We start from the raw sequence: 7474 nt of genomic DNA, 5'->3' as shown, positions 1-7474 counted from the left end.
AGTCCTCTCCTCTATCCCTCTTTATTATATCTCTTTTTTCAAATTCCCTCAGTGGCTGATTCAAGAAATAGACAAAATCAGACGAAGTTTTCTTTGGAATGGGAGTAACATCCACTCTAACATCAAGTGTCTGGCTTCATGGAAACTAGTATGCAGACCGAAACAGGAAGGGGGATTGGGTATAATCAATCTCCAAGTCTTCAACATCTCCCTCTTATCTAAGTGGATTTGGAAAATCTTTGACAGGGACTCGTTCATTAGTAAAGTGATCTTCTCCTTATATTCTAAGGATGGATCCAATCCTGTAGTGTCCATATCAAGTTTTAAATCATCTAACTTGATTAAGGACATAAGTTCTGTGTACCCAGTCTTTCAATTCTTTGTGAGATGGAACGTTGGTAATGGAAAGACATGTAGTTTCTGGTATGACAAATGGATTAGTTCAAACTCCTTAAGCAGTCTCTTCCCAAAGGCGTTTTCCCTTGCTTTTTCAAAAGGTTGCAACATCTCATCTCAGGGTTATCTTCAAAACCAAGTTTGGCAGTGGCATCCCATCCTCAGAAGAGGTATTACCACGGAGGATCAGAGAGAGGTCATTGACCTGCATTCCAGTTTTGGCTCCTTTGATTGTAGTTCCTCTACAACCCCGGACTCCTTATGGTGGCCGCTCAATGCAACAGGAAAATTTTCTGTAAAATCTCTTTACTCTTCCATTATATCAGGTGGGTGTTTATCTAGATTCTACAAGTTTGTTTGGAAATCTCCTATCCCTCTGAAGGTGAAAGTTTTCTTTTGGCTCGTGAGTAACAACAAGCTTAATTCAAGGGCAAACCTAGTCTCTAAGGGATGGAAAGGTGATCCAAGGTGCCCTTTCTGCTACCTTGAAGTGGAGAGCCAGGATCATTTATTCATTACTTGCCCTTTTGCTTCTTCAATATGGATTTTACTCTTTCCTAGTATTGATTTAGCCACTTTGCCGCATAACATGCATGATTTGATTCTCTTTAAAGCACCAACAGCAGACAGTATTCATATAAGTTGTATTTGGAAGGTGGTTCTCCCATGTTTATGTTGGTGGATCTGGAACAGTCGAAATTACTTCATCTTTAAAGATTCTCAGCAAAATCCAGAACTTGTAGCTGCTAACGTGGCTAGGTATACCCTTCATTGGACAGGTGCACATGAAGATAAGCTGGCAAAAAGGATCAGAAGGGCAGCAATTAAGCTGAAATTCGACGAAATTGCAAAGACAAAAGCTGCAGCAGAGGTGGGAGATAATTTCTCTGCAGATTAGCAGTTCAGGCAAGTCTTTTGAAGTGGTTAGATCCTTTCTAAGTAGCTCTCTTCTAGAGGAGCAGTGATTAGGACCAAAACAATATAAAGTTTTTTAAGTCTTACTGGTGTAGTGAATCTTTTGTTGTTCTTTTGTTTTTGATGGTGTTATCTTCTGTTTCTGGCCTTCTTCTTGTTCTACTGTATACTGGCCTCCTTTTGGGTGTGCTAAGTATAGTTGCTTATATGTATGATTTCTGATATAAATAAAATTTTATGAGCAGGAAGTCTATTCCTGCTTCTTCAGTTCAAAAAAAATGTACTTAAAAATGAAACATCGATAAAAAATGATATATGACGTGAGAAGGAGAGCTCTCTTCAAATTTACAACCTCTCACAATAAAAAAAAATGATGATATCGATTTACTGAAAGAATGTTGAGCACATTCTAGTCAGTGCTGAAAGAACGATAATATATCGATGGCTTTGATACCATTTGTTTGAGAGTAATCAGACCTAATCAAGAGTTAATGAGCTTTAAATAGAGACTAAAAATTAAATTTTAACCTAAAAGTTTAAGCTATTATGTATAATCCATAACTCCTATGTATCTTATTCTCTCTAATGCTCGACTATACTCACACATGAATCTCCTTCCCAATTTGAACTTAAGCTCGCTTGGGGAAACATAGAGTAGGCATTTTATCTCGTACCCTTTTTTTCAGCGGAAAAATCTACATCCTTCATTAATAAACTAGGATTAAATCACTGCTAAAATAATATAACTTCTAATTATAACTATAGCATAAACAAAGCCAAAATTTTGATATGGCAACAAGTGATGCATGGAGGGGACCAGCTTCAATAGACTTGCATATGTGCTGTTGCACAAAAGCCAGAGGGAAAAGGAGAAGGGAGAGAGAAAGAGCATGAGAGCATCTCAGGCTTAGATGAGTCCATGTGACTCTCTCTTTCTCTAATTGTTTTATATATTACTCTTGTTGAGATTTTGGGCTGTTATCCACGAAACCCCTCTGCGTGTTGTTTATTCCGCTAGACCTCCAAAACGTTTTGCAAAACACACCCTAAATTGTAATTTGTCTAAAATAAATCCCCAAAAGTTTTAACTTTTTCCATGATATTCCCCTTGGCAGTCATTTTTCAACATCAAATTATTCGGTTATCACCGATGAAATGAAATTAAATTAAATTAAATAAATTCCGAACCCTAACCCTAATTTGCCAAAAAAAAAAGGTTAGAAAAGAAATAATGAAGATTTTTTCGAATGAGGGGGCATTTTGGCCATTTTTTCCACGTGATGGGTTCATGCCACGTTTGAGATGAGAGAGGTAGTTTGGGGTATGAATCTTATCAAATTAATGTGGGGTATTTTGTGAGGTATTTTGGTGAATTTTAGGAGTGATGTGTGGCCAGCTTAATTGTCCGTTACAATGGGGCGTCCTGATAGCAACCCCATTCGTTAGTTGGGGGTGTAATGAGAAACTCTTTAGTTTAGGGTTTCATGAGAAAAGTTTTGGAGGTTTAACGGAATATACAACGATAGGTGGTTTTTAAGGGAAACACACCAAAATTTTGGGGGGTTTGTGAAGTTTAGTGTATACATTTTGTGAGGTAATGTCTAATGGGGGCATCTTTTCTTTGTTAGGAGGTCATTTCCTTAATTTGTTTACAAGCACTGGTCCACTACTCTTTTGAAAGAATGCTGAGCTCACTCTGCTTCATGTCAGTTTGCTTACAAGTAGTTGCTTAAGGCAAGAGTTTCTATCTATACACTAAACATTGTAGCATCTGTCTTCATCACCAACAACTCTAATTCAAGCAAAGGTAGAAAATGATGTTTGATCAATACTTGAACTTTTTTGGGATCATTGTCCTATGTAAAATGTAATGTATTTGGTTGGAAAAAATTGACACCTCTGGCCTTATTAATTAACACACAATATATGCACAATTGTCTATATTAAACTTCCTTCTATTTCTCTATTATGGTCACATCTCAATAAATCAATCTTATGATCATGTCACGTTTTGGTAACTAGGCTGTTAACTGTTGCTTTCTCCTCTCTTCTTTAAATGCTCTGCCAACAGCATAATCTCCTTGGATTCCTTTGGTGATCGAGTTCATATATCATGTTTACAGCATTGGCTTTTAAGTATCAGAAAACCCCCCTTAACTTTGGGCGGTTATCTATAACCCCCATAACTTTCAAAATATCTAAAAACTCCCCTTAAGTTAGGGATTTTAAGGAGTACAATAAAACCCCTTTAAAAAATTAAGCTATCTACCTTAATTTTGGCAAGTGCAAGCAAGATCGGGGGATTCATGAATGTGGAAACAGTTACTAAAATTCAGAGATAAAGCTATAATTTTATGCGGGGGTGTTGACAATCTGAAGCAACTTATAGGCTCTTGCTCAAAGAACTCAAAAATTAAGTTATCTACCTTATACTCTGCTCTCTCCCCTGTATCAGTTAAAGTGTCATGGCATGACACAGTTTGGGAGAAGATGAATTATCCAAAGCACTCTTTTATATGTTGGTTAATTATTCAAGATAAGCTTCTTACTCATGATAGACTGCTTAAAAGAGGGATTGTGAACATCAATTCTTGCTGTTTATGTTCTGGTAAAGAGATGGAGAGTAGGAATCATCTATTCTTTGAATGTAATTTCTTAAAGGGTGTTTGGTCTTTCATCATGGACTGGCTCAATTTAAATGGAGGCCGTGTGATTGGAATCACACCTTGAGTTGGTATTGTAACAGGCTGAGAGGGAGGGGTTTAAGCAAAAAAACAAGATATTGACTCTATCGATCTTCTACAATATACAATATTTGGTGTGAGAGAAATGTCAGGACTTTCAATCAAAGAAGCAGGAGTGTTGAGCAGCTGGTTAGAGTTATAAAAATTGACATACTGACCATAACCCTCAATAATTCTTTATCAGATGAGAATTGGGATTGGATTCTTTCTTTATAGATGTAGAAGAGAGAGTTGAGCTATTTCCTGTATGTGCAGGTTTTGTATCTTGGTTTCTCTTTTTTTTTTTTTTGGGTATCTGGATGTACTACATTTTTAATTTTGGTTAATGAATAAAGTTTTTCATTGACCAAAAAAATAAAATAAAACCCCTTTAAGATTTTATCAGAAAATTACCCCCTTAAAACCATCAACCACAAATTTCACTAGATTTTTTTCATGAGTGGATAACATTACGGAGGGAGGTATTTTTGTTAGTAAACATTCAAATTCACATTTTAAGAAAGATTGTAGGCTATCAAAAAAATCACAATAGATAGATGATCCCCATCAAAACACCGATGATGGAAGTTACAATCTGACGACTTCCAGAAGGCTACAATTTGAAGACTCACGTAGCATCGCTGAAGGTTACAATCTGACGACCTTCACGACAACTGATGGAAGCTCTACTTCAACAGCCTTCACAATCAACATCGGGAGTTACAATCTGACAAACTCTCATATTCTCAAAGGAGCCAAGACGAAGATTACAAGACAATGATCTTTGCAACGCTTCGACAGAAAGAGACTACAAATCAATGGTCTCTTCAAATCAAGCCTGAAAGTCCTCCCCGCACACCAGCATCAATATGCGCCGCGTGTTCATAGCCACGGAACGCAGCTCAAACGCAGCTCCAATCGCTGCCAAGCACAGCTCAAACGCAGCTCCAATCGCTGCCAAAGCACAGCTCAAACGCTCAGCTCCAATCCCTGCCTAACGCAACTCTTGAACGCAACTCAAATCAGCTCTGAACGCAACTCAAATCAGCCTTCTGGACGCCAGACTCAAATCAGCTCTGAACGCCGGCTCAGATCAGCAGCTGAACGCAGCTCAGATCAGCAAGCTGAACGCAGCTTCAACCGCCTGCCAAGACCAGCTCCAGCTGACTTCGAACGCAGTTCTATACTGCTGGCCAAACGCACTTCAAACAGAGAAGAACGCAGCTCAATATCGCTGCAGATAGGGGTGAAATGAACCAAATAATTAACAAATAGTTCCGATAATTGTTCGAAAAAGTATTGGTCATATTCGATTTCGGTAGTTCATTTACCACTAAACAAAATATTTTTAGTATTCGAGTTTTACTAACGAATAGAATTTAACCAGATGTGTTATTCGATTCGTTTGTCTATTAAATATTCGTTTGAAATTTGATCACATCATATTACTTGTATTATTGCACAATATGATGTCATATTTTTAACCTACATACCATTTCTACTTGAGCTTATATCCTGGATTTTAAGACTTAAATAATCTTAAATCTGTTTTCTAATTAAAATTTTGATTTAAATATAATATACATCATATATTATAAAGGAATAAATTTTATTTTATGAATTCAAATAACTATTTGAAAATCAAATTCTTTTAGGCGGAATAAATATACTTTGATATTCGATAAATATTCGTGAATATTCGATGAATATTTATCAAATTACCAAGTATTCGAGTTCGAATTCGAAAAACTAGATATATGAATTTAGAGTCCAGCATTCGAATTCGATAATTTTTAAAACAAATACAAAATTTACGAACATCTTAGTATTCGATCGATTTCGATTCGTTTTACCACCCAGCGCTGCAGAACGCACACTGCCAGAGTGTTGCGTGTCAGACACAGCAATAGTCATGCCAGAACGCGATCTGCGTTTGACATCGTTCAAACACGAGCTGCGAACGTTCCAAAACCGTTTCCACACGATCTTAGGGGATGCATTAACTCCACTCAGGAGTGATTTTAGGGGCGGTTACATCCCATTAGCCCCACTTAGGAGCGAATTAAGGAGGTTGGTTACTACAACCCTATATATCCCTATAACATAAACATAAGAAATCAACTTAGTTTGGGGGGGGGAATCTTTTGGCTGGATCTTTTTGCCCAAGGCCGGGTGCGGATCGGTAGAAGCTCTTGGCAGCAAAGGGACGAAGATCGACATTCATCCTTGAGAGCATTTCCTTGAAGCCTTCGGCCATTAGCATGAGCAACCGGTTCCTCGTTCCATCAATCTTTCAAGAGTTTTAAACTCGATCAGTATTATCAACTCATCAAGAGTTTCAAAACTCGTTCAGAGTATCTCCACAACGTCAATCGTGGGATGGAAGATCATGTTCCCCATGAAACAAGACGTCGGATCGTCAACGAGAAGCCAAAACTCGTACGCGAGCATGTCGAGGGAGGCATCTCAGGATCGCCACCAGGTGAAGAGACCCAGAATTAAAACAAAGGGGAAAGAATCCAGATCATTTTCTTCTTCTTTTGTAATCAGGAGAATCCAAATTTGTAAACTGAAGATTAAAGGATACAAACAATTTTTCTTCGTTTCTTTTACTGCAAATTTTCCACCAAACAAAAGATGGCGACTCCGCTGGGGAAGAGCTTCTCTGAGGAAGAAGTGGTGGCGCAATCCGATGTTCATCTCACTGGAACCACGGTTGAAACTCTCGTCATAGAGTTCGATCAAGCCAAGTATGAGGAAGTCCTCTACTCCGGATCCCTTAGCCCCAAGGCTATGCGTAAGATCCACAAAGTCTTCAAAGAGACTAAAGCTCCAACTGCTCCAATTACAGCCGAACCGCCTAAGGAAGATTGCTCGGACAGCCCCTCCCCCGATGGAGTGGGCTCAGCTTCGGCCAAACTCGTCCACCGAGTTGAAGGTGTTGCTGCCAAGGCCTTGAAGCAGACTAAGAAGAACGTCGCTCGATGGAGGAGGAGATCCTTACGACGAGCACATCTCCGAGAATGCCGATCCTCAAGTCAACATGAGCTTCGTGTTTGTGAGCCTAAACGCGACCCTATGCCCTGCGTTTCTGTTTCAGAATGCAAGTCTCGCGTCTATGAGCCCAAACATAGGCTCTGTGTGAAGAAGACTGAACGCAACCCTCAGGGGCGCATTCCACAAAATGAACGCAACCCTCAGGGGTGCGTTCCACAAAATAAACGCAACTCTCAAATCTGCGTTTCACCAGCAACACCTGGAGCTCAGGCATGCGTTCGGGTGACGAAATTCAATATGGAACCTGGCCTTCTCCGTGGCGCGACTAGATTGAGGGGCGGATATCAAAAGTCCATGGATTCAAGGCATCTCAGCCAGATCCATGTTCACCAAGAGCCAGTCTTGTCCAATCATGGGCTGGGGGTTCCAATTCAAAGCTCACG

The sequence above is a fragment of the Asparagus officinalis genome, chromosome 3 (genome assembly GCF_001876935.1).
Source record: "Asparagus officinalis chromosome 3, Aspof.V1, whole genome shotgun sequence".
NCBI classification, from domain to species: Eukaryota; Viridiplantae; Streptophyta; class Magnoliopsida; order Asparagales; family Asparagaceae; genus Asparagus; species Asparagus officinalis.
The sequence above is the reverse complement of the archived record's forward strand: the minus strand, read 5'-3'. Positions refer to the sequence as shown.